At 47.8% G+C, this 26,403-nt stretch overlaps 1 protein-coding gene and 1 pseudogene across 2 annotated transcripts in view; one reads left to right on the top strand and one right to left on the bottom strand.

The window, feature by feature from the left end:
- Positions 1 to 26,403, top strand: part of XKR6 (XK related 6) — a gene marked incomplete at its 5' end in the record, with an annotated part of 163,783 nt that overhangs the window by 99,387 nt on the left and 37,993 nt on the right. The window lies entirely within an intron of this gene.
- Positions 1,603 to 2,144, bottom strand: LOC309365911 (large ribosomal subunit protein eL21 pseudogene; annotated as a pseudogene). Its single transcript has one exon. The product of its transcript is annotated as a large ribosomal subunit protein eL21 pseudogene (transcript).

The raw sequence follows: 26,403 nt of genomic DNA, 5'->3' as shown, positions 1-26,403 counted from the left end.
GGTAGAACATCTGCTCTCAGCCAACATTTTCTTGGAGCATGTCTACGATGCAGCTCTGATCCCTCACAATTCCCCTCCCTTCCCTCCATCTCTGTCTCCACGCTTGTGCGCCTTCTCAGCTGCCGGCCGCATGACCCACAATGCACTCCGGCAGGCCTGGTCCGCCCCAGTGAACATCTCGAGGACCTCTGAGACTCAGGGAGGAGAGCACACGAGGCCTGGAATGTGTGCCAAGTCCCAAAGTGTATCCTGTTGCGGCAGAAGGACAGAGCTGCCATTACGCCTGTCATGTTCGCAATAGCTTGCAAACACACAACTCACTCCCTTGTATTTCCCCCTTTCTGCAATCCTTTTTGGCAGCTGTCATTTTCAAGCAGACTTGAGGTGGGGGTGGGGGGAAGAAACAGCAGCACCGAACTGGAATGTCGCAGTTGGGGGGGCTGTCAGGGGCTTGACAACAGAGGCAACTGCCTTCACGCTCCCACAATGCATCTGTGTTGACGTCCATTCTGGAAGCACTTGCAATCTTGCACAGTCTGTTGATGGGCTGGTTTTTCGAGAGCAGTTGTGAGCCTAACCCCACTTTCCTGGGAGTGAACGCAGTTGAACTCCATGGGGCTTACGTCTGAAAAGACATGGTTGGGACTGCAGCCAATATGTAGACATAAACTACTTCTCTTTAAGTCACTGTGGTGTACACCATAACAGTGTCCCTGTTTTCCAAGGACGGTCTTGGATTTATAGAAGCTGTCACGGTTTCTGATTTGATCCCTGAATGCCCCACTTTCCCTTAAAGGTAAAGGGACCCCTGACCATTAGGTCCAGTCGTGACCAACTGGGGTTGCGGTGCTCATCTCGCTTTATTGGCCAAAGGAGCTGGTGTATAGCTTCTGGGTCATGCGGCCAGCAGGACTAAGCCGCTTCTGGCGAACCAGAGCAATGAACGGAAACACTGTTTAGCTTCCTGCCAGAGCAGTACCTATTTATCTACTTGCACTTTGACGTGCTTTCAAACTGCTAGGTTGGCAGGAGCAGGGACCGAGCAACGGGAGCTCACGCAGGGATTCGAACCGCCGACCTTCTGATCAGCAAGTCCTAGGCTCCATGGTTTAACCCATACGCCACCCGCGCCCCTTTTCCTTAGGATGCCCCTATTTTCATTGGAGAAATGTTGGAGAGTATGGAATAGGACATCCTTATTTTCATCAGAGAAATGTTGGGAGGTATGCCATAAACTTACAAGATCCTGAAATGTAGGACAAATGACAAATGCTGAAACAAAACAGGTATTTAAGCAGGTGATGAAACAACAGAATTTTAGATGCTTGTCTGCTTAAAATAAGAACATCATTCCAAATTACTGGTACGGCTACACTAGAAACCTGAGTTTGCAGAGAAACTTAACAGTCGTAACAACTTTCAGCCTGAGAATCATCTTGATATCTAGCCCTGCAACTGTGGACAATAGGGAAATCTACTCATATGTTGGTGTGAACTTGCCAAATCTGTAGATTCTGAACCATAACTCAGCTCTTCTTTGAAACCCACACACCTCTGAATTTTTTAAAAAATTTAGGTCCTCAACATGTTTTTTTTTTGTTGTTGTTCACATACACTATGCCATAAACTCATATGGAATTGGTTCCAGCAGCTCTGGCTCCTTGCCATTGTTTCTCACAAAGCGGGCTTCTCTTGGAGGAGCAAGCTGGCGTTTTAGTTCAACCAAAATTCCCTTTTCCTTTCCTTCTTTTTTCTCTTTCATTTTCTTTCACATGCTGCGAGAAGCTGTCTCTGCTCTTTGAGTGCTTAATATGCTCAATTCGCACATTAATTCTCTTGGCCAGAATCTTGCCCTTCACTTTCTTGTTCACAATAATGCCCACAGCATGCTGGGTAATGTTGTTATACCCTTCCTGTCTTGCCATGGTAACATTTGTGGGGCATGCCTTTCTGAATTGTGCCCATGCCCTTTATGTCAACAATATCACCCTTCTTATAGTTGCGCATATAGGTAGCAAGAGGGACCACACCATGTTTGCGAAAGGGTCTTGAGAATATGTAACGTGTCCCCCTCCTCTTCCCCTTGGTGTTGGTCATCTTGACGGTTTACTGTAAGATGGCGCTGAATTTTCTGGTGCTGGACTTTGACCGGCCTCTGTCCTGTCCCTGCTGCAGGACTCGTCTTACGAGTCTGTTCTCGGGACAGAAGATGCGTCAGGCGGAACCAGCTGCCCCCGGGGCGAGGCCTGATAGATACATAAAAATGAGTTGATGAAATTGACGAAAGAGAGGACGTTAAATTATAATATATTAAATTAAATTATTTAAATGAAAATAAGGTTGGAAAGATTTGCTGAAAAAACGATTGGAACTAGAATACAAAATTGGGAGGTATGAGGAGGTCAAGGAAACAAGTAAAGGAAGAAAATTTGTAAAGGTTTAATCTGTTCTTTTTCTATTTTAAGTGAATGTATTTTTATACCTTTTTCTCTTTTTCGGTTATTGTTGCATTCTTTTTCTTTGTATTTTGTATTGCTTTTTTCTTTTTGTTCTTTTTTGTAACTTTAAACTTTGAATAAATATTATTTTTTTTAAAAAAAAAAAATAGATACGGAGGGGCAGAGCTAATAGTAGCAATTGCTTCGTTCTGCCCTCCTCACCCATGTTCAGTTCAGCTCTTGTCAAATCCAGGGAAGGCTAACCCGCTTCTGAGGAACTGGATTCCTTCGCTGTCTTTTGCCAGAGCCAAAATATCAAGCAGACTCCCCCCCCCCCAAACAGCAGAGGTTTCCTTCCATGTTCGTCTGAGCATTCCTGTCTCCTCTGCTGTCTGCTTGGCAAACTCAGCAAGGATTCTCCGCTGGGGGTTTGCACTAGAAACTGTCCTGTGTCCTCAAGAGACTCACTTCTTTACCCTGACACTAATACTACTACCAAACGCCTCTTTGGCGCCACGCAGAAGTGACAAAATCCCTCCCTACGGAGGCTCAAAATCTATCGGAGACAGACAAAATGGTGTGGGCATGGGAACACAGGAAACTGCCTTTGAACTGAGTTGGAGATCTAGCTCAGCATTGTCTAATAATAATAATAATAATTTATTATTTGTACCCCACCCATCTGGCTGGGTTTCCCCAGCCACTCTGGGCAGCTTCCACAGAGACCAAAAATACACTAAGATGTCACACATTAAAAACTTCCCTGAATAGGGCTGCCTTCAGATGTCTTCAGTTGTTTATCTCTTTGACATCTGAAGGGAGGGCGTTCCACAGGGCGGGCGCCACTACCGAGAAGGCCCTCTGCCTGGTTCCCTGTAACCTCACTTCTTGCAATGAGGGAACCGCCCGAAGGCCCTCGGAGCTGGACCTCAGTGTCCAGGCTGAACGATGGGGGTGGAAATGCTCCTTCAGGTATACAGGACTGAGGCCGTTTAGGGCTTTAAAGGTCAACACTTGGAATTGTGCTCAGAAGCGTACTGAGAGTCAATGCAGATCTCTCAGGGTGTTATGTGGTCCTGGCGGCCGCTCCAAATCACCAGTCTAGCTGCCACATTCTGGATTAATTGCAGTTTCCGGGTCACCTTCAAAGGTAGCCCCACGTAGAGCGCATTGCAGTAGTCCAAGTGGGAGATGACTAGAGCATGCACCACTCTGGCCAGACAGTCCGCGGGCAGTTAGGGTCTCAGCCTGCGTACCAGATGGAACTGGTAGACACCTGCCCTGGACACAGAATTGACCTGCGCCTCCATGGACAGCTGTGAGTCCAAAATGACTCCCAGGCTGTGCACCTGGTCCTTCAGGGGCAGTTACCCCATTGAAGACCAGGGAGTCCCCCACACCCACCTGCCCCCTGTCCCCCCAAAACAGTACTTCAGTCTTGTCAGGATTCAACCTGACTACAGTGACTATCAGCACCTTTGGACAAGTTATGGCTAGTTGGAGGCAGCACCCAGCACCCTCAGCCCATAGCCAATGCCCCAGAATATTTGTGAGGCCAGCCAATATTTGTGACCCTAGCCCTGCTCTGTTGCCATTCCTGCCAAGTGACCCTTTTTCAGAGGTATACCCCCACTTTCTCTGGGGGCGCCTCAGGCTCTGCCTTCATCCCGGGGCAACCGGCGTTGGATGGCAGCGAGGGGAAAGCAGGTGGCATGGCGCTCTGGCAGGGTCGCGACAAAGCATCAGACAAAAAAAGGAGCATCTTCCAGTCCGACACTCTAGCACAGGGGTGGCCAACTCCCAAGACACTGTGATCTATTCACAGAATTAAAAACTGGCAGTGATCTACCCCCTTTCGGAGGGTTCAGGTCAAAGTTGTTGAGCTTGTTTTAGAAGAGAAAGCCCTGTTTTTGTGGGGTTCGGGTCAAAGCTGTTGAGCTTTTGTAGGAAGACGCAGGGTTTTTTGGGTTCAGGCAGAAAGGGGAACGCCAACAGATCGCTGGGGAAACAAACAGCCTCACTGAGTAAACTCCATCTTCCGTTCTGCAGATCAGGAAACAATGGAGGGCGGAGCGCTGGGGCAGGGCAGGATTCTATTTTACCTACGCTAAGGAAAGAGACCCAGTGATCGACTACAATCTACCAAAACCTCTCAGGGATCTACCAGTAGATTGCAATCGACCAGCTGGGCATCCCTGCTCTAGCACAATCCTGTTGATTTCATGCCAGAGCAGCGGAACGAAAGCCACTCGTTTTTCAGTCCTGCAAGACCGAAGAATGGGTTTCTTTTGCTTTCGTGCATGCTCAAGATAAAAAAACTGAGCGTCCCCATTGCAGTGGGGAAAATGTTGGGTGGCAGGTCTGCTGCCAAGCAGTCAGTTTTGTAGACTGCTGCTTAAAATTCAACCGCGGTCTCCTCAATACAGTGGTACGTCAGGTTAGGTACTTAATTCGTTCCGGGGGTCCGTTCTTAACCTGAAACTGTTCTTAACCTGAAGCACCACTTTAGCTAATAGGGCCTCCTGCTGCCGCTGCGCCACCAGAGCACGATTTCTGTTCTCATCCTGAAGCAAAGTTCTTAACCCGAGGTAATATTTCTGGGTTAGCGGAGTCTGTAACCTGAAGTGTCTGTAACTTGAAGTGTATGTAACCCGAGGTACCACTGTACAACGTCACTCCAGGGGCACTGTGGGAAATTAAAATGGCTGCCCAGGGGAGGCCATTTTGATTTCACACATTACCCCCGGAGCTCTGATTATGCCAGGAGCTTTCGTGAGAACATTGGAATGGCAGCTCCTGACACGAACCGCCCTTCATCTCTGGGAAGCCCATGGAAAGGGGACCACTGAAGAAAGGGGGAGCCCAACAGAAGGCAGTTTGGGCTGGACTCTCAAAAGTGGGCTCTTTCTTGGTCCCACAAAACAGGTTTTTCCTGGGGCTGTTTTGGACTACCACTCCCATCCATCCAATACCAATATGCTTTTGTCTGGGGGGGGGGGAATGAGAGGCATAAATACAAGATGGGTGACACCTGGCTTGAGAGCAGTACATGTGAAAAGGATCTAGGAGTCTTGGTTGACCACAAACTTGACATGAGCCAACAGTGTGACGCGGCAGCTAAAAAAGCCAATGCAGTTCTGGGCTGCATCAATAGGAGTATAGCATCTAGATCAAGGGAAGTAATAGTGCCACTGTATTCTACTCTGGTCAGACCTCACCTGGAGTACTGTGTCCAGTTCAGGGCACCACAGTTCAAGAAGGACACTGCCAAACTGGAACGTGTCCAGAGGAGGGCAACCAAACTGGTCAAAGGCCTGGAAACGATGCCTTATGAGGAACGGCTAAGGGAGCTGGGCATGTTTAGCCTGGAGAAGAGGAGGTTAAGGGGTGATATGATAGCCATGTTCAAATATATAAAAGGATGTCACATAGAGGAGGGAGAAAGGTTGTTTTCTGCTGCTCCAGAGAAGCGGACACGGAGCAATGGATCCAAACTACAAGAAAGAAGATTCCACCTAAACATTAGGAAGAACTTCCTGACAGTAAGAGCTGTTTGACAGTGGAATTTGCTGCCAAGGAGTGTGGTGGAGTCTCCTTCTTTAGAGGTCTTGAAGCAGAGGCTTGACAACCATATGTCAGGAATGCTCTGATGGTGTTTCCTGCTTGGCAGGGGGTTGGACTCGATGGCCCTTGTGGTCTCTTCCAACTCTATGATTCTATGAAACCACTGGAGTCTGCAGAACATGCTTTATACCGTGACTTCCCATCATTTGTTTATTTAAGCCAAGGAGCCACCACTGTAAGGGCCCTGTCATGGGTTAGTGCCAACCAGGGGGCAGCACCACCTACAGCTCCCCCACCCCACCCTGCTGATTGTAGGGTATAGGGGGTCCATATTGGGGGAGGTTGCTCTTTTAGGTACTTGACTCGGAAGCTGTTTAGGGCCTTGTATGCTTTCTGTAGTCTGCACAGCCATGACAGCACTTTTTTTTGGAAAAGGTCACTTGGATTGAATGGAGGTAGCTCAGTGGGTTAGAGTGTGGCAGTGAGAATGCCAAGGTCATAGGTTCGATCCCTGTATGGGACAACAGCATATTCCTGCATTGCACGGGGTTGGACTAGATGATCCTCAAGGTCCCTTCCAACTCTCCATTTCTATGAATACCACGGATGGAGCCCAGGGAGGAAAGAAACTGATACGTGAACGAAAACAATGTGCAACTTGAGGAGAATTCAACCGACGGATTTGGTCTTGATCATACAAGCCTTGTTCATAAAGGGGGAGATGTTCAACAACACATTCAGGGGAAAACTCCCTCAGGTCTAGGCAGCCAATCAGAGCCTGTGTTACCTCAGAGAGAGTCATGTTGTTGCGCCTGGTTGCTAGGCAGCACCTCCACCCATCCCTCTCTTGGCTACTTGGCTTTAAGGTCAAGAGAATTAACCCTTGAGCTGCGCACTGAATGAGCCCTGCTGTTGCACTTCCAACGTGCTGCTTCTAGGAGTGCACCCCTGTTCCCCCAATTTTTGTGATAACCGTACACTTTCCACACTTTTACTCATAATTTCATGCTAGGTATACGTGTGTGTGTGTGTGTGTGTGTGTGTACCCCTTTCTGATCTTAAAAGCAGCATCGTGTGTGTGTGTGTCCTCCTTTTCTGATTGGCAGGCTCCCAAGACCCCAAGACCCCGTCCTCAACCCCACACCTTCCCCTTTCCTCCATGGATCCTGCTTCCAAGGCTGTGATGGTTCTCCGAGAAATGGTACTGTCTGATTAAGACGGATAGATTGGTAAGAAGCATCCAGTGTGACCGGAATAGAAAACACGGCAGCTCCTGGCTGGCTTTGGGGGGCAGAAAGCCAGAAAATAGCTTTGCTCGGAAGATGATTTCCATACGAGTGCAGCTTGTCCTTAAAATAGCATCTTTCCTCTTCTTCTTCCTCTCCCCTCTCTTCCATCACTTATACAGTCCACTTCTGTCCAGCCTTACTCAGAAATAAGTCCCCTGTTTGGGCTTCCTGTAGGATTGCTCTCTTCTCTCTCTCTTTGGCGATCCCTCGTAGCCGAGTAAGATTGTCTTCCATGAACACAGTCTTAACAGTGAGTCCGTAAGTGACTGTGGAGGCCATTTCTGGACCCACACGTCCTTCCACAGTGGGGACATTGGTTCCTGGGTGAGAGTTGATCACAGTGAAGGTTTGCCAAGGGTGCCTTCCTCTTAGTTAGTTTCTCCCTTGCATCCTGAGTTCGAGTGTCTTCAAAGCCCATGACACCGTCTGCCGCTTACGTATGACCTCAACACAAGGTGAGTTGGTGGCAAAGCAAGCTTTCTTCTTGGTAGGGCTGTCTGTGTGACCAGCTATTGTCTAACACTGCCCACCAAGCCTGGTATCATCTGCTCCCTCCCCAGGTCGAGAAACGCCATCTGTCCCTCACGTGCAGAGACCGCCTTCTTGACCATTGAATCCCCTCATCCAACAGAGCCTGTCTTTGCACGCAGGGGAATTAGGTGTCTGGTGTGTGACATAATTGGGGAAGGGGGAGCCTTATACGTCTTATAGATGGGAAAATACAGTAATTAGGGAGGGAGAGCAATTTGTTTGTGTTTAGGTGCCATGTTCCTGCCAAATCTCCCAGATTTGGCTTGCACTCTAAGAGGGTAAAGAGGTAAATGGAACCCTGATCGTTAGGTCCAGTCGTGACCGACTCTGGGGTTGCGGCGCTCATCTCGCTTCATTGGCCGAGGGAGCCGGCATACAGCTTCCGGCTCACGTGGCCAGCATGACTAAGCCGCTTCTGGCAAACCAGAGCAGCGCACAGAAATGCCGTTTACCTTCCCACCGGAGTGGTGCCTATTTGTCTACTTGCACTTTGACGTGCTTTCGAACTGCTAGGTTGGCAGGAGCTGGGACCGAGCAACGGGAGCTCACCCCGTCGCAGGGTGATCGGCAAGTCCTAGACTCTGTGATTTAACCCACAGCGCCACCCGCATCCCTTCTCTAAGAGGGTAAGAAATGGGAAAATGAGATGAAGGGGGAGAGAGAGAGATAGGCAAGGCAACTGAGCACACCCACAGGTCCTGAGCCTTCCCCACTCTTACATAATGAAGTTACGTAATAGCTCAGATGTGTTGACTGCCTACTCATTTGCCCTCTTCTGCTGGGTCTGATCTGCAGAGAGTTGAGCAGATGTGGCCTGTTTGCTCCCACCGTTGCTCGTTCACTCGTAGGGCAGGTTGGCAACAGGGACAGGAGACCCTGGGGGTTAGCAGCGGACCTCCAATGTAGGGATGGGCTCCAGCCATTCCTTCTCCCAGACACACACACACACACACTTCCTAGTCTGATGCAGAAGGAAACGGGCTAGGGGGGAAATACATTCATCCCCTCCCTTGTCTTTTTGGCGAGGTACTTACTGAGCCCACCCAAAGTCCACCCCCCTCTCTCTCCCTCTCCCCCCATTAGAATCCTGCAGTGTGTTTCCTTTAAAGAGTCGGTGACACTTGTTGCATTTCCCTTGGGAGCAGATGTTAAAGAGTTTGCAGGATCAAAAGAAGCAGACATCATGTCAGAAACAATTATTGTACCGCAATGCCTATGAGCTACTCATTCATTCCAGGGACTTTTCTTTAGATCGGGGAGAAGAGGGGAGGCAGAAAGATCATGGTCAAAGCAAACAAGAGCAGAAATGTTGCTTCATCGCTTGCTTGCTTGCTTGCTTGCTCATTCTGCAAGATGGGGATGGGAACCTATTTTACAGGGCTGATGTGAGGATTACAACAGCAACCAAATGTAAGGTAGGATTGAGGCAATTCTAGGCTGCCTCAAGAGAATTCTAGTGCCCAGAGTAAGGGAAGTCATAGGTAAAGGTAAAGGGACCTCTGACCGTTAGGTCCAGTCGCGGACGACTCTGTGGTTGCAGCACTCATCTCGCTTTATTGGCCAAGGGAGCCAGTGTACAGCTTCAGGGTCATGTGGCCAGCATGACTAAGACACTTCTGGTGAACCAGAGCAGTGCACAGAAACGCTGTTTACCTTCCCGCCAGAGTGGTACCTATTTATCTACTTGCACTTTGACGTGCTTTCGAACTGCTAGGTGGGCAGGAGCTGGGGACCGAGCAACGGGAGCTCAGCCCGTCGTGGGGATTCAAACCGCTGACCTTCTGATCGGCAAGTCCTAGGCTCTGTGGTTTAACCCAAAGCACCACTCACGTCCCTAGTCCTGCTCTATTCTGGCTTGGTCAGGCCACACCTGGAATACTGTGTCCAGCTCTGGGCACCACAATTTAAGAAGGATGTTGACAAGCTGGGAGGTGTAGAGAGAGCAACCAGAATGATAAAGGGTCTGGAAACGAAGCCTTGTGACAGCCTTTCTCAACCTGTGGGTCCCCAGATGTTGTTGGATTACAACTCCCATCGCCCCTAGCTAGCAAGGCCAGAGCTCATGGATGATGAGAGTTGTAGTCCAACAACATCTGGGGACCCACAGGTTGAGAACCACTGCCTTATGAGGAACGGTCGAAGGAGCTGTTTAGCCTGGAAAAGAGGAGACTGAGATGAGCCACCTTCAGATATCTAAAGGTCTTATCATATAGAACAGGGGTCAGCAAACCTTTTCAGCAGGTGGCCGGTCCACTGTCCCTCAGACCTTGTGGGGGGCCGGACTGTATTTTGAAAAAAAGAACGAATTCCTATGCCCCACAAATAACCCAGAGATGCATTTTAAATAAAAGAACACATTCTACTCATGTAAAAACACCAGGCTCCACCCACTGGACCTGCCTGCCATCAACATGTGGCCCTTGGAAAGTTGTCCAGGAGGGATTGTGGCCCTTGGCTTGCAACAGGTCCCCCTACCCCTGTCCTGTTGCTGTAATAAACTGGCGACTTGGAAGAGCGACAGGCAAGAGAATCTTTCACATAATGTCATGAGCTACCCAAGTGATTTAAAACACCTATTTCCCATGCAATCAAAACTTAATAAATACTCTGTTTTTTCTCCCCCCACTACTGCCCCCCCAAAGGAACTGAGCTCTGCATAGATTACCGTATTTTTCGCTCTATAAGACGCACCAGGCCACAAGACGCACCTAGTTTTTGGAGGAGGAAAACAAGGAAAAAAATATTCTGAATCTCAGAAGCCAGAACAGCAAGAGGGATCGCTGCGCAGTGAAAGCAGCAATCCCTCTTGCTGTTCTGGTTTCTGGGATAGCTGCGCAGCCTGCATTCACTCCGTAAGATGCACATACATTTTTAGGAGGGAAAAAGTGAGTCTTATAGAGCAAAAAATACAGTATTTGTTCAAAATGAGCACACCTGTGGCCACAAGGATTTTACATCTCTGCAAACCTGCACGGGATGTTCCTTTGCTTCCTGGATCTCCCGATGTCTGACTTCACGAAGGGGATTATTAATCATTAATGCGCAACGTTAAACGCCGCTAATGCTCATGTATTTATTAAGCTATCTCTGAGGTTCATTAAACAGGCACACAGTGTAATTAGCCTCTTGCAAATCTTTTGGCATCCCCGTCCCAAAGACGTTTCTTGCGAGAGCAGATAGATCCCACTGAGTCTGGTGGAAATCATCTGTAAGGAAGAGTCTTGAAGCAGATCTGCCATCAGCCAGCCCCCCAACTTTTAGGGTCACCCTGACCAAGAAGGAGAGCCATCTGCTCCAGTCAGATGACCCATGATAGCCTTCCAGTTGCAAAAGGCACTACAGTCATACCTCGTGTTGCGTTTGCTTCAGGTTGAGCGTTTTTAGCTTGCATCCCGCAGTGACCCGGAAGTACCGGAAAGGGTTACTTCCGGGTTTCGCCACTTGCGCATGTGACACAGCATTCCACCAAGTCGGGGGCCAGTACTGAAAAGGCCCTGGCCCTAGTTGAGACCAATCTAACCACCTTGCGACTTGGGACCTCCAAAGTGTTGTCATTTGTGGACCTTAAAGTCCTCCGTGGACCTTATTTTATATTTATTTTTAGTATTTTATATTTATTTTTAGCCCCATCTTTTTCTGGGATAGGGACTGAAGGCGCCTTCCAGATAAAAATGAGAACCGCTGAAAACTTGAGGGTAGGGATGAAATAATAATTTTTTAAAAATTTCAACATTGAGTTAAAACTAGCTATCTACCTACCTATCTAATCTATTGAAAACATACAGATTTCGCTGAGTTTCCTGCCTTGCAGGGGGTTGGGCTGGGTGACTCTACAATCCCATGATTCAATGACAGACTTACAATAAAAACAGCACGTGGCAGGATTCGAATTAGGGTCTTCTAGCTCAGACGTTTACTTAACTTCCTTAACGGCATGCGCGTTCATTCAGTGGTGTAGAGATGACTGGGGGCCGCGTGGAGAGTTCGTATGAGGTGAGCCCGGCACTGTTCAGGAAGGGCTTTGCAGAATAAGCTATTTGTAACCATCTTTTCTCAGAGGCACAACGTAGTGAGTGGTCTGCATTGCCTGTTTGGCACGAGATCTTCTCCCCAAGGAGAGCATGATGGAACAACAGGAATCTGTAAACCGTGTTCTCTGAGGTTAGTATCTCCTGGAGCAGATGGCCTTGTATCCGGATTTCTAGGTTGAATACATATGGTTTTTTCAAGCATGCTATTTCAGACTTCAGTTTTTAAAAATTAAGAAATTAAAATGTTACATGCGCCCCAATCGTCAAGCAGCTGACCTCAGATTCCGGTTCCTTGGAACAAAGGTCACTGACCGTGATGTCTTTTTGATAATTGGAAGGGACCACATCTAGTCCAACCTTCTGCAACACAGGAATCTTTTGCCCAACTTAGAATAGAATCATAGAATCATAGAGTTGGAAGAGACCACAAGGGCCATCGAGTCCAACCCCCTGCCAAGCAGGAAACACCATCAGAGCACTCCTGACATATGGTTGCCAACTTGGGGTTCAAACCCACGACCCTGAGGTTGAGGGTCAACAACAACAATATTTTATTACGGCCATAGGCCCATACAGGTAAAAACAACACATAAATAACAGCTTGTGCACGTGGGGGAAAAAAACAGCCGCTAAAACACCACAGTAGCAATAAAATACTATAAAATAGAATGGCATACTACGCCTTAGTTAGCTTGTAGTGCTCCTTGGCGTCGCTTTTGGGTAAGGACAGCGACCAGGAACCCAGGTTGAGGGTCTCCTGCTCTGCCGACTGAGCTATCCCAGAAACCGATGGTGTCAGGTGTGCGTGCAGGAGCCAGGCCCTGTGACCAATAGGACTTTGCAGGACTGGGGCCTTCCTAAGTTTGTTCTGAAGAGGCAAGGTGCGGCCGCACAGGTGAGGCCGACTGGTAACTCACAGCACCTGGTGGCAAGAGCTGGGAAGGGATATAAGGTCAGCACTTCCCTTCGGCTCTTTGCCACAGCAACATGTTTCCTACCTTGCTGTGTTTGGCTTCTTGCTTCCTGATCCTTGAACCTCGGCTTCTTGACTCCCTGCTTCTTGATCCTCAACCGCTGACTTCGTGACCCCTTGCTTCTTGATCCTCGGACCCTTGACTTCTTGACTCCTTGCTTCTTGATCCTCGGACCCCTGATTTCGTGACTCCTTGCTTCTTTATCCTCGGACCCTTGGCTTTGTGACTTCCAGCTCTCTGACCCTCAGACTCTTGGCTTCCTGACTCCTGGCTTCTGGCCCCCCATTCCTGCTCCCACCTGACCATCTTGCCCCCAGTCCTGGCGTCCCCTGCCAGGACTTCGATCGCCCATAAACAGGACCATGACAGATGGTCTGGCTCATTATAAGGAAGCTTGGAATATACCCATGAGCTAACCTGAGGTCAGATCCTGCCTGTGGGTTTTCCATGCACATCTGATTGGCCACGGTGAGAATAGGGTGTTGGACTACATTGGCCAGTGTCCTAATCTAGCAGGGATCTTTGTGTAACCCTGAGCTACGGTTGAGGGAAGGGAAATAATAGTGCCACTGTATTCTGCTCTGTCAGACCTCACCTGGAGTACTGTGTCCAGTTCTGGGCACCACAGTTCAAGAAGGACACTGACAAACTGGAACGTGTCCAGAGGAGGGCAACCAAAATGGTCAAAGGCCTGGAAACGATGCCTTATGAGGAACGGCTAAGGGAGCTGGGCATGTTTAGCCTGGAGAAGAAGAGGTTAAGGGGTGATATGATAGCCATGTTCAAATATATAAAAGGATGTCACATAGAGGAGGGAGAAAGGTTGTTTTCTGCTGCTCCAAAGAAGCGGACGCGGAGCAATGGATCCAAACTACAAGAAAGAAGATTCCACCTAAACATTAGGAAGAACTTCCTGACAGTAAGAGCTGTTTGACAGTGGAATTTGCTGCCAAGGAGTGTGGTGGAGTCTCCTTCTTTGGAGGTCTTTAAGCAGAGGCTTGACAACCATATGGAGTCAGGAGTGCTCTGATGGTGTTTCCTGCTTGGCAGGGGGTTGGACTCGATGGCCCTTGTGGTCTCTTCCAACTCTATGATTCTATGATGGAATGAATTCATTCTGGTCCACATTTCCTGATCCGTGCTCCCTGAATCAAAAAGGAAACAGAAATACAGCTATCCTATGGACTAGGTGAGCCACTGGGCCTCTTCCAAATCAAAATTTCTGTGGTTCTATCCTTCAAAGAGGTTTATCGATGCAGTTTGCTAGCCAAAAACATTATATGAAGAAGTGTCTATTAGAGGAAGGTGCACACACACACACACACACACACACACACACACACACAAATGTATATGTTAGTGAAAGCAACATGCAAAAATGCATTACATTCAGGGAGATGGCTTGCAGAAACATGCAGACAAAGATGTGAACAAAAATGAATATTGAATATATTAGGACAAATATCCCTGGAGAGACACTGCCAGTCAGTGTAAAAATTTACTGAGCTAGATTGACTCCGTATCAGGCAGCTTCCTATGTCCCATTTTTTAAAAAATAATAATAATAATAATTAGTATTTTTTCAAATTAAAATTTAACAATCACGTATCCAACATACATCATAAAAATAAGTTTCCAAAGAATCTCCCGGACTTCCCTCCTCCCCTTTGTGAGTCCTATTGTTAGACATTTCCTCCTGCATCTTTTATAATAATCCAGATCTTTTACATCTCCATTGTATCCATAAATTCACCATTGAACTAAAAAGTGTCACTAACAATTTTAAATACTTACAATGAATATTAAGATAAATTATAAATTTTCCCCATTCCTTATTAAAATTTGGGTCTTCCTGATTTCTGATTCTTCTGGTCATTTTGGCATAATCCCATCAACTTAATCTGCCATTTTTCTCTAGTATGGACTTTATCTCCTTTCCAGCTCTGGCCCAGATTTTGTGCAATTTATTGTTTTGTTTTTTTTAAATGCTTCTTCTTCTTCTTCTTCTTCTTCTTCTTCTTCTTCTTCTTCTTCTTCTTCTTCTTCTTCTTCTTCTTCTTCTTCTTCTTCTTCTTCCTCCTCTTTGGCTATCTCTTGTAGCCAAGTAAGATTGTCTTCCATAAACGCAGTTTTAACAATGAGTCCCTAAGTGACTGTGGAGGCCAATTCTGGACCCACACATTCTTCCACAGTGGGGACATGGGTTTCTGGGCGGGAGTTGATCACGGTGTGGATTTGCCAAGCATGCCTTCCTCGCAGCCCGTTTCTCCCTTGCATCCTGAGTTCGAGTGTCTTCAAAGCCCATGACGCCTTTGGTAAAGGCTGTTCTCCAACTGGAGCTCTCGCAAGCCAGTGTTTTCCAGTTGCTGGTGTTTATACTACATTTTTTTACATTTTTACCTTGAGAGAGTCTTTAAACCTATTTTGTTGACCACCAGCATTACGCTTCCCATTTTTAAGTTTGGGATACAGTACAGTGGTACCTCTGGTTACAGATGCTTCAGGTTCCATACGCTTCAGGTTACAGACTCCTCTAACCCAGAAATAGTACCTCGGGTTAAGAACTTTGCTTCAGGATGAGAACAGAAATCGTGATCCACTGACACGGTGGCAGAGGGAGGCCCCATTAGCTAAAGTGGTACCTCAGGTTAAGAACAGTTTCAGGTTAAGAACGGACCTCCAGAACGAATTAAGTTCATAACCCGAGGTACCACTGTAGTTGCTTTGGAAGACGATCATCAGGCATCCACACAACATGACCAGTCCAACGAAGTTGATGTTGAAGAATCATTGCTTCAACACTGGGGATCTTTGCTTCTTCCAGTACACTGGCATTAGCTCGCCTGTCTTCCCAAGTGATGTGTAAAAAATTTCAGAGACGCCACTGATGGAATCGTGGACATGGGATGAGGTAGGCTGGGGAGAAATGAGAAAGGGAAAGGGATTTGACAGGCACCCCTTTCCCTATCCCTGTAGCCCTGAGCGAGTCAACAGGCCTGAGCAGAACCTGACCGCGAGGGCTTGTTCCTTGTTCCGTAATGTGCAGTGACACTCTGTCGGGAAGGGAGCTTCACGAAGGAAGCGGCACTCGAGTCTTGGCTCTGGCGCCTCTCTGCTGTGCTCAGGCGGCTTCTACCTTGGCAGGAAGCCCTCTGCAAACCTGGCCGTTCAGACAGTGGCCCACTGCCGAGGAGACGCTTGGTAGAGGGCGGTCCTGCATTTGCTTCCAAAATGCTCGTGGCTGAGTAAGGAAATTGGACGAGGAATGTGTGTGCGCATGCACCCACTGAAGGCAGGCATGGAAAAGCACATGGCTCCTTCCGTGTGCAGTGGCATTTGCAGCCAGCTGCAGAATTGCCACTTAGAAATGGATCGTTTCACCCCTCGCCTTCGACTGCCAGCTTGCTCCATCCCTGGTATACTTCAGATGCGTTGCGAGATCTAAGAGGCCCAGGCGTTGGGCACGTTGGGGATGGAATCGCAGGAGGAGAAAGCAGAGTCCCTGTCAAAGGGCACGGAGCCTTCGAAGCGTAAACTGAAAGCTTGGAAAGGGGAGAGAGAGAGATAAAACTTGATTCGCATTAGCCAATGGCCATAGCAACAATAAAACATTACAGTATACAGTGGTACCTCGGGTTACATACGCTTCAGGTTACAGACTCCACTAACCCAGAAATAGTGCTTCAGGTTAAGAACTTTGCTTCAGGATAAGAACAAAAATCATGCTCCGGCGGCGTGGCAGCAGCAGGAGGCCCCATTAGCTAAAGTGGTGCTTCAGGTTAAGAACAGTTTCAGGTTAAGAACAGACCTCCGGAACGAATTAAGTACTTAACCTGAGGTACCACTGTACGCAGAAATGGAAATTTGATATAAAAGCACGATTTAAAGTCCTGAATCAGCAGTCAGTTAGTGGCCCTTATTCTGATTGCCCCTGCTATGAACCTAGCCACCTTTGCTGTTATCTGCTCATTTTGATCTGATAGAAGAAAGGAGATTGTGGCAGTGGCTGAGCGCCCTGGGAAGGTTAGTACGAGTCGGGTGATGATCTCGTTCCTCAGGTCTTTGTAGAGAGCGCAAGACAGGAGGACGTGTGCCGCTGTTTCGGTGCTACCATCTCCACAGGGGCAAAGACGTTTCTCAGGCAGGATCTTATGGAGTCGACCCTCAAGTACCGCAGGTGGCAAAACATCCAGTCTTGCAAGTGTAAAAGCACATCTGTATTTTGGGATAAGAAGTTTGTGCAGATGTTGGGCCAGGTCTAAAGTTGGAACGGGGATGGGACAAATTTGTGGAGGGGAGGGACTGGTCAATGGCTCCCAGCTGCAACAGCTATGCTCTTCCTCAGGTGTGGCAATTCTGCAATGCTAGTTGCAGAACCAGGCATTGGGCTCCCTGTACCCCGACCCATTTAAATAAGAGACCAACAAGGCTGGTTTGGGATCAAAACAGGCTACAGCTTTATTGAACACAGATGAAAGAGGTTTGGCTTGGGCATGGGGCGATCAAAATACTTTTGGCCCGCCCACCAGAAGTGATGCGTAGGTCAATCCAGGCTGGGGTTCCTAAGACTTGCATCAAATAGGGTGACCATTGCAGAGACTGCCATGTGGGGGAGTGCCTTCAGCCCTGGCCCCTTGGGCCACATGGACATAGCCACTCCCCCAAATCCCTTTAACGGGATACCCCAGCATTTGGAGGGGCAGGCGGAGTCTACAACAAGGGTCAGCAAACTTTTTCAGCAGGGGGTTGGTCCACTGTCCCTCAGACCTTGTGGGGGGCCGGACTATATATTGAAATAAATAAATAAAAATGAACGAATTCCTATGCCCCACAAATAACCCAGAGATGCATTTTGAATAAAAGCACACATTCTACTCATGTAAAAACAACAGGCAGGTCCCACAAATAACCCAGAGATGCATTTTAAATAAAAGGGCCCATTCTACTCATGTAATTGATTCCTGGACCATCCGCGGGCCGGATTGAGAAGGCAATTGGGCCGCATCCGGCCCCTGGGCTTTAGTTTGCCTACCCATGGTCTACAACCTCCCCTCCATCCAAAACAAAGGATTACCCCAATGCCCAACCAGATGTGACGATTGCTATGAGGTAGGCAAAACCACCAGGTTAGTGCCAATTAGCCCAGTGGGCAAATTCCTACCTGGCCCCATCAAGAATGCTGACCACTGTAGCCACAGCAAAGTCATTGATGATTGGCTTAACCTGAGGGTGGGCGGGTGGCGGAATGCGGCAAGGGAACCAACAGGTAGTGCCCTAGGTGCGGGCTGCTTAAATGGGCAAGGGGAGGGTCCAAGGGAAGCCTACCTGCTCCGTTGGCTCCGCCCCCTGGCACAGCCCAAGTCCCAGACTGCATCCCCATTTGCCAAAGCAGGGTGTAGGCTAGGATCTGGTTCCGGATAGGTGGTTGGGGCATGGCAGTTCCAGTTATCACATCGCAGGGCCCTGTAAACCCTCTGCCGTCCCGCAACGCCGCTGCCCCAAGAGTGGTGAGCGGACTGGCTGGAAGCCAGAGTAACTTATGCACAAAAGTGGAAAGACCAAGAAATTCCAACTAAAGAGGAACGTCAGAATAAACGCATAGAACATGTGGAGCTGGCGAGCATGACAACAAAATTTAAAGATCAAAAGGAGGCGCTGTGAAGGAAGGAGTGGAAACCCCTTTGTAGGGTATTTGAGGAGGTATAACAGATAAAGTATAAGGGACGTGGGTGGCGCTGTGGGTTAAACCACAGAGCCTAGGATTGCAGATCGGAAGGTAAGCGGTTCAAATCCCCGCGACGGGGTGAACTCCCGTTGCTCGGTCCCTTCTCCTGCCAACCAAGCTGTTCGAAGGCACATCGAAGTGCAAGTAGATAAATAGGTACCGCTCCGGCGGGAAGGTAAATGGCGTTTCTGTGCGCTACTCTGGTTCACCAGAAGTGGCTTAGTCATGCTGGCCACATGACCCAGAAGCTGTACGCCAGTTCCCTCAGCCAATAAAGCGAGATGAGCGCCGCAACCCCAGAGTTGGTCACGACTGGAGCTAATGGTCAGGGGTTCCTTTACCCTTTACCTTTTTAACAGATAAAGTAGGATCTGAACTGTGAGTAGCAGTAATAAACAGGATACTAAGCAGAGCGAAAGAGGGTGATTAAGAGGGAAAATGCAGTAGGACAAGGAGGAATTGGGAAACCTTGGAGGTTTCAGATTTTTAGATAGATGAAGGCAATTTAAATCCATATGTTTTAAAACTTTGGAAAATCCTCAAATTAAATAAAGAATGGATACTAGTTGCTGGGAACAGTTCTGTCCCCTTCATCTCTCCCTCGACTTCGGCACCAGGAGGGTCAATAATTTTAATCTAGAGTGCCTTGAGGGGAGGTCGCAGGCAAAAGGAGAGGGTTTACAATTACCCCCGCCGTCCCTCACCCTCTCCCCACCACCAAGTAAAACCCTCCCCACAGCTGCCTTCTTCTTCTCAACAAAGATTTGGGGTTCAGGGGTGCCGCCTCAAGTAAAGGAAGCAGCCAAGTGGAAGGGGTCGCACGGAGGGATATGACTGGCGGGGAAGGGTTAAGCAGCACCCCCACCCCTATTTCTCTACTAAGAATGGCCTCCTTATTTTCTGTTTTGCATTTGGAGTGACCCGAGTCTGCTGGCGGAAGTCCCATCCGGCCCAGAGAAGCATCCTGTCCTGGGAGCACAAATCCCAAATTTTCGTTCCTAACTCCCAGACCCCCCCCCCCCAATCATTCCCCCATCAGCCATTTACTGAATCTTCCCAGCGTGGCACTGGGCAGCTAATTGTGCAATAGATAATCTTGTTTGTTAGGCTTATCGTCAGCCTTGTTAACCTCCCAACAGGGGTTTTTTCTAATTTTCCCTAAGTGCATTTTTGCCTCTGGCGTCGCTATCCTGGCTTGGGGGACTTCCCTACAGATGCTCATTTGTTTGCACACAGAAGCGCCTCTTACTTTCCGTTTCTTGCATACGAGGGGCAGACAGATCTCTGTCCACTTTGGTTCCACTCCTTTTCTGTGTTTTTCCCATATTTGTTCTCAGCTTTCCCTATTTCTGCAGGTGTGTTGTTATGGGTGTTTTTTTAGAAGGGGAAATTTGTCAGCGTCTTAGTGCAGTTTTCTTCTGATGGTGATTGCAGAATCATAGAATCAGAAGGGACCCCGGTCCAACCTCCCTGTCATGCAGGAATCTCAGCTAAAGCATCTGCCTGGCTTTCAATTTGAACTTAGCCTGATCTTTTCCTTATCCTTCCTTCCCTCCCCGTCCCCTTTTTATGAAGATTACCCGCTCTGGGATCCCACAGCTAATTCTCCCCTGGTCTCCTCACTGGCCCAAATAGGACTAATTTAGCCAGCTAGCCTTGGTGATCATCTAATGTTTATTGGATGGGTTTCCCCCCTAAATTGATTTTTGAATTCTGAATTTATTGTAATTCACATTTTACGCTGTTTTTTGTTGCATCAATTAAGTGTTTTAAATTTGTTGTTAGCCGCCCTGAGCCCGGTTTTCTGAACCGGGAAGTGTGGGGCATAAATAAAATATTATTATTATTATTATTATTATTATTATTATTATTATTATCCAAAACTTCACCCAACCTTTGCATAAATCCCTCCAGTGAAGGAGAGCCCACAATGAAGATGACAATGAATTAAATTTATGACCAATCCAACAGATCCAAGGGGGGCGCTATAGCCGTTTGGAACTGAGATCTTTCCCTGTCCTCAGGGGCGAACGAAGGCGTCGTGACACCCGGGGCATGGCGTCACTATGTAGGGCGCATGAGCGGCATCACAACGTATGACACATAGCAACGCCGCACATGCGCTGTACATAGCGGTTTGCCAGCGGCACCGCTCCAGCACCATACGGACAGTGCCAGGATCCCACCGCTGTCCGTACAGCACTTGAGCGGCGCCGGTGGCACATGTGTGGCATCATTACGGATAGCACATGCATGCACCACTGCAGCACATGCGCTGTACATAGCGGTTTGCTGCCAGCATTGGGATCCTCTGCTCGTGGCTGGAGCCTCAAATGGAGAATCCTCCACATGCAGCGGTGGCGGCACAATTGCTCCTCGCGCTGCCGTGAGCCCCCACGAGGTGTCTTCTTGTCACACCCCCCCCCCAGACATGGCACCAGGGCGCACTGCCATCCCACCCCCCGTTGCGATGCCACTGCCTGTCCTACCTGGAGTTGCCAGGATCGGACCTTTTGCATCCACAGCACACGGTCTACTGCTGAGCTACAGCATGGTGGGTGAGCATTGTGCAGCGTTAACTGCAATTCTGCTGCACCGCCGCAGACGTCAAAACATTTCAGCTCTGCCGGATTGCGCGGTTGCATCTCTGGTAAGGGTTATTTACTGCGGCAGCTGCATTCCTCAGGGGCGTGGAGTGTCTCTCTGCCCTGAGTGAGATCCTCCAGTACACAAGAGGTCAGGCCTTCTGTGTACCTGGATTTCAGCTGCGGGACTCCTGTCCTCAAGATATTAGGATGTCCAATGATGCTGTCACTTGCAAAGCAAGGACCCTTCGCTTCGCATTAGTTCTCCTGCGTCTGTGGGCCTCGAGGTAGGAGGATGTGGATCGCAGGGCTATCTTTAAAAAGGAAGAAAGACAAGTGGACATTCTCACCCCCATCTGAAGGGCAGGGGAGAGGTCCTCCTTGTGTATCGAAAAGAACAGGTAGCTGAATTGCCCCATTAGCAAAAAATCAATGGAATCTGTCATAGCACAAGGAACAGCCCATGTTCATGAGTTTTTGAGTTCCACAGGGCTCTCGGCAATGTCTAGCCCAGCTGGAAAGCTGCCAAAGATGCAAGGAAAAGGATGTGAGGAAAAATCTTTCTTTTCTTTTCTTTTTTTATTCAAAATTATAACAAGACATATTATCCAAAAACATATAATCCTTGTTCCCCCCCATTTTTCCTCCCTCCCCCCTCCCACACAAACCCCACCCTCGACTTCCCTCAGTTCCAGTCTTTGGTTTCTCTAAGAATGCTGTTTTCTGCATGTTACAAAGTTGTATAGATCCTCAAACTATTTAGCTGATTATTATCAATAAAAGGTTTGTGAATGTTTATTCAAAACCTGCCAAGGAGTCCAGTTCATTGTACTGGACTTTGTAAAGGGTCCCCATTCATCCTTAAAGTCATAGTTATCCTTGTCCCGTAGCTTATATGTCAATTTTGCCAATTCTGCATAGTCCATCAATTTTTGTTGCTGTGATTCTTTAGTTGGGGTTTCTTCAGTCTTCCATCCTTGTGCTATCAGAACTCTCGCGGCCGTTGTCGCATACATGAAGATGTTTTTCACCTTTTTTGGCAGGTCTTTCCCTACAATCCCCAACAAAAATGCCTCGGGTTTTTTAACAAATGTTAAATGGAACATTTTCTTACAATCCCACCACATATGATAAAATGTCCCCTCCTTTTCCTTACACTTCCAAAATATATTTGAACTAGTTTTGTACATTTTCCCTAACTGCACTGGTGTTGTGTACCATCTGTAAATCATCGAGGAAAAATCAAACGGGACAGGTTATAAACGGTGTGCAGAAAGTCTGATGTAGAAAAAGAGGGAAATAAGGCTTTAATCATATGCAGAGTGCTTTTGCCCTGCACACGGCGTGATACCAGGGCTCAAGTCAAGGGAAGCAGTGTGGGGCGTGATGATTAGGTTGCCAGGACTAACCTCTGGGTATCCTGGGTTCAAATTCCCGCTCGGACATGAAACCCACAAGGGGGACTTGGAGCAGCTCCTCAGCCTCACAGGGGTGTTGTGAACAGCGAATGGGGAGGAGCGGAACCGTGTATGTCTACTTTAGCTCTTTGGATGAAAAGTGGAAAATAAATGGGAATGATAATAATAATAATAATAATAATAATAATAATAATAATAATAATAATAATAATAGCAAGCCAGGGCTGAACTGATATTACCCTTGCTGGTACCTTTCTCGGGAAAATAAGAGGCTCACTATGTCAGGTTCCTACTGGAAGACCGGACAAACGCTAGAATATTAGCAGTGGCAAGGTTTTTATCGGTGGTTGCAGGAACCAATAATTGCTATCTTTAAGTCTGAACAAAATGCTTGTTTAACCTGGAGGTAGGCTGTCTGAATTGTGCATTGCTTTGTAATGATTTGTTAGGTCTCTGGACCGTAATAAAGATTTAAAAAATAAATAAATAAAATAATAAATAAAATAAAATAAAATAAAATAAAATAAAAAAATAATAATAAAGTAAAACAATAAACACGGGTAGCACTGTGGGTTAAACCACAGAGCCTAGGACTTGCCGATCAGAAGGTTGGCGGTTCAAATCCCCGCGATGCGGTGAGCTCCCGTTGCTCGGTCCCTCATCCTGCCAAGGAGTTCGAAAGCAGGTCAAAGTGCAAGTAGATAAATAGGTACCGCTCCGGCTGGAAGGTAAACGGCATTTCCATGTGCTGCTCTGGTTCGCCAGAAGCGGCTTAGTCATGCTGGCCACATGACCCGGAAGCTGTACACGGGCTCCCTCGGCCAGTAAAGCGAGATGAGCGCCGCAACCCCAGAGTCGGCCACGACTGGACCTAATGGTCAGGGGTCCCTTTACCTTTTTAAAGCAATAAAAAATGGAAATGAATAAATCAGATAAAACTGAGGTGGAAAAACTGCAGGAGAGGAGAGGGCTGACGTGGTCAGATCCTGATTCTGGGCACCTGGTTGTCCACTGTGAGAACACGATGCTGGACTAGATCCAGTTGGACTGGATCTTCCGAGTCATGTGGCCAGCTTCCGAGTCATGTGGCCAGCATGACTAAGCCGCTTCTGGCAAACCAGAACAGAGCAGCGACTGGAGGGAGGGGAGGTAGCAGATACCTGCTTACACAAGTCCCAGGTGAAGTATAGGCTCTTGTGAAGCAAGAGAGTTAAACCAGGCTGCCATGGGATTGGGTGTAGAGAAGAGCAGATTTCACGGGACTTCTGCAGCTGAACTAAGAAGCATCTTTTCCATTGCCTCAGCGCAGAGAGAACATTAAACACATACGAATGACCCGCAGGATCAGGCCAGCAACCTGACGTTCAAACTCGTCGGCATTTTGGTGTCGATTTCTCCAAAGGCACAATTTTTTTGCCTCATCTGCGCATGTTTTCACTGCGATGCTCTCTAATGCAGTGTATCGTTTTCACCAATCTAATTAATTCTATGCATTTTTGTACATGTCAGTTCATGGGTAGGCAAACTAAGGCCCGGGGGCCGGATGTGGCCCGATTGCCTTCTAAATCTGGCCCACGGACGGTCCAGGAATCAGCGTGTTTTTACATGAATAGAATGTGTCCTTTTATTTAAAATGCATCTCTGGGTTATTTGTGGGGCCTGCCTGGTGTTCTTACATGAATAGAATGTGTCCTTTTATTTAAAATGCATCTCTGGGTTATTTGTGCGGCCTGCCTGGTGTTTTTACATGAGTGGAATGTGTGCTTTTATTTAAAATGCATCTCTGGGTTATTTGTGGGGCATAGGAATTCGTTCATTTTTATTTTTCAATATATAGTCTGGCCCCCCACAAGGTCTGAGGGACAGCGGACCGGCCCCCCGCTGAAAAAGTTTGCTGACCCCTGTGTTAGTTGGATGGAGACAATCATTGTAACATTCCAGAGGACTGGGAGTTCCAAAAGGTGGTTGCGTTTCGTTCCTTGCATTATTTCAGAAAGTGTGGGTTGGGCTGTTGTTGTTGTTGTTTAGTTGTTTAGTCGTTTAGTCGTGTCCGACTCTTCGTGACCCCCTGGACCAGAGCACGCCAGACACTCCTGTCTTCCACTGCCTCCCGCAGTTTGGTCAAACTCATGCTGGTAGCTTCAAGAACACTGTCCAACCATCTCGTCCTCTGTCGTCCCCTTCTCCTTGTGCCCTCCGTCTTTCCCAACATCAGGGTCTTTTCCAGGGAGTCTTCTCTTCTCATGAGGTGGCCAAAGTCTTGGAGGCTCAGCTTCACGATCTGTCCTTCAAGTGGATTGGGTAGGTCCGCCTTTAAAAGTAAACGGAGCTGTACTGCCACACACACACACACTTCTCCCAGTGCTCCCACTGAGATATTTTCCTCCTTTTAAGGCTGCCATCGTGTGGGTCAATAGAACGTTTTTGCTCTGCCTCTGATATTACAGGAGGCAGGCGAGGCGGGAGGGGGCCTGTTGTCGCTGCATTGCCGACCGCCGAGGAGATGATCCCATCAAACTCCCCAGCAAATCCCATTCGGTAGCGTTAAGCCGAGCATTAAATGAATTAATTGGCTGGAAAGTGAGCCTGCCACATGCGAGGAAGTGGCTGTCTTGGGCCCAGAGATGACAAGAGTGCTCAGCAGAGCCGTCCTTCCCTGAGACAAGATTCCATCGTTGGCTTTTAAGGACAGGAGAAGAAGAGCCATACTGGATCAGGCCAAATGCCCATCCAGTCCAGCATCCTCTTCTCACAGTGGCCCACCAGATGCCGCTTCTGGGAAACCCACAAGCAGGATCTGAGCACAAGAGGAACTCTCCCTTTCTGCAGTTTCCAGCAACTGGTTTTCAGAACCATTGTTGACTCTTAACAGTGCGGACAGAGCACAGACATCATGGCTAGCAGCCATCCATAGCTCTCCTCCATGGGTTTGTCCACGTGTTAACACCATCGTAGCTGGTGGAAATCAGTACTTCCTGTGGCAGGGAGTTCCATAGTTTAACTACGCACTGCACAAAGTACTTATAATAATAATAATAATTTATTATTTATACCCCGCCCATCTGGCTGGGCTTCCCCAGAATGGCCTTCAACAGAATATTAAAATACAATAGTCTATTAAATAATAATAATAATAATAATAATAATAATAATAATAATAATAATAATAATTTATTTATACCCCGCCCATCTGGCTGGGTTTCCCCAGCCACTCTGGGCGGCTTCCAACAAAATATTAAAATACTGTAATACATCAAACATTAAAAGCTTCCCTAATCAGGATCATAAAAGCGTAGAGTTGGAAGGGCCCCAAGGGTCATCTAGACCAACCCCCTGCAATGCAGGAATCTCAGCTAAAGCGTCCGTGACAGATGGCCATCCAACCTCTGCTTAAAAACTTGTATGGAAGGAGAGTCCACAACCTCTGTTCCACTGTCAAATAGCTCTTACCCTCAGAAAGTTCTTCCTGAAGTTTAGTCGGAATATCCCTTCTTGTAACTTCAGTCCATTGGTTTTTGTTGTTGTTGTTGTTGTTGTTGTTGTTGTTGTTGTTGTTGTTGTTATCCTATGGTTCTAAACGTGCACAGGACTGTAACTTTAACATTTTGATATTGAACTGGTATGAAAATGGTTTAGTGACATTTTGTGTGTGTGTGTGTGTGTGTGTCTTTGTAGACTATGGGGAATTTTTTTTTACAGTATTTAATGTTGCCTCATTGTGGGAGAATCTGGGGAGTTTATTCAAACTTCACCCAACAGAAGAACAACAAAGAAGAACTGCCAGCTCTGTTAGGTTCTGAGGGTGATGAACCTTCCCCAGATTTCCTGTCCATTTTGATTTCAGGCAG

The sequence above is a fragment of the Podarcis melisellensis genome (assembly GCF_964234715.1).
Source record: "Podarcis melisellensis genome assembly, chromosome: 3".
In the NCBI taxonomy this organism is placed as follows: Eukaryota; Metazoa; Chordata; class Lepidosauria; order Squamata; family Lacertidae; genus Podarcis; species Podarcis melisellensis.
The sequence above is the reverse complement of the archived record's forward strand: the minus strand, read 5'-3'. Positions and strand labels throughout refer to the sequence as shown.